The following is a 1,841-nucleotide window of genomic DNA, read 5'->3' as shown; positions in this document are numbered from 1 at the left end:
CAATTGCATGCATACAAATATAAATCATAATGAGGTCTTTCTCTTTAGCTATTTTTGAGTTTTCAAGGATTTAAATTTTGCATTCTTTTTACATATAAAAACCACACATCTTGCTTTATGTAAATAAGTGGTTAATAATAACTAATGCCCTTATACTTGTGGCCATCCAGTGTTTGAAATTTTTTGTAATTCATGAAGGGATTGTTACATTTACATCTCTATTTTTTTCAGTAGAAATACAGTTTTTCATCTTATGGTATACCTATTAAGCATATTCATATATACTCTTTATTAGGCTTACTGTTTTGTACATGAAATTAATAACCCACATTTGAAAAGAGATTTCTCATATTAGTCATCATGTAAAGGTCAAAGTTTATAAACATGTGACAAACTGAGATGCTACAGTGCTAGTCTTTAATAAGAAAGGGAAGTGAAAAGTGCTGTTTTGGATACCCTGGATTGTTCGTAATAGGCAAATGAGCTTTTTATTTGCAGGCATTGCAGTGTCATATTGTGTGAACATTTCTTTGAGTGGAAGCTAAGAGAATTTCTTCTTTAAAGCAGATGTACTGTAAGACAGCAGTTTGTAAGAAAAAAATAGGAACAATCTTTAAAAAGTGATTTGAAGAGTTAATCAAAATTCCATTGTCTTGTCAGAGAAATGTTGAATAGAAGAATAGATGGCAGAGATGTAGGATTATTTTCTGAAAATGTTAGACTCCATAAAGTGCACTCCAATTGCATTCAGATGGAGAAGTGAAATTCTAGCCATCTTTAAAGCAATAGTAATTTTAACATTGACTAGAATGGGCCAGGATTTTATAGGGAATCAAATTTGTGTTATTTATTGAGAGTCATGGATTTCTTTGGGTGGCATCTTTTTATTGGACCTACTATAGGTATTAGGCAGATTTCCTTGAGCACAAGGGTAATGAGGACAGAAAAGGAGAGGTTCTGTGAGAAATATGCTCTTAACGGCAGATGTATGTCTTTGTCTTTTGTATTTTTTGAGAGAGTTTATTCTTGTGCATATTTGCTGTTTATTTTCACTCATGTAGTTGCCATAAGGGTATTTGGTGCACTAGATCAGATATATCACATTTTGGGAAAGGCATATATTGGATCCATGGATTCTTAGGTTCATTATGGGTGCTATTGACTGTAGTAGCAGTGGAGATGTGTTGACTGGCTAATTATTTCTTGCTAAGGCAAGGCTGTGTCCCACTTGATATCTGTTAAATAATGAGGAGTTTGCTTCTGACAATGAGTTGAGCAAGGTTCGTGGGTTGTTTGAAAGCCAGGAGTGGAGGAGCTAGGAATATTTCTCTGAAGGCCTGTTATTTGTTGAACACAGGCTGCATCTGTTTGATGGTTCCAGTGTGGGGTAGTAGGTGACCACCGGGGTGCATGACTACAGGAGCGTTTCTTTCTGTATTGTAGCAGGTTACTGTGGTGTACTTGGCTAGTTCTTTCAAAGGTATGGTCTTTTTCTCTACTGGAGTGTCCTTGTATAAAGAAAAAAAATTAACCTGGCCAGGTGGGCATCATAAGTGCTGTTCTCAGAGCAGATGTGATATCTGAGGGCCTGACTGCAGATTAAAGCTCTTTTTTGTGTTTTGGATGATTGCTGGTCTTGTGGACGTAAGAATTTTGATCTATGGTAGTTTAAAGGGTGCCAGGGCAGATGTGGATTGTGACATCTAGTGTGAAGAAATCTTCAGTCTGCCTTACTTCTGTAAGGGAAAAGCCCAACCCACTCTGTCTCCTCTTCACACTGCCTGGTTGTTTAGGCAACCAAGCTTAGACACCTTGTGGATTGGGCTGTATAAATTCCTTTG

The sequence above is a fragment of the Alligator sinensis genome, unplaced genomic scaffold, assembly GCF_000455745.1.
Source record: "Alligator sinensis unplaced genomic scaffold, ASM45574v1 scaffold124_1, whole genome shotgun sequence".
In the NCBI taxonomy this organism is placed as follows: Eukaryota; Metazoa; Chordata; order Crocodylia; family Alligatoridae; genus Alligator; species Alligator sinensis.
This window is presented reverse-complemented; position numbering follows the sequence as displayed.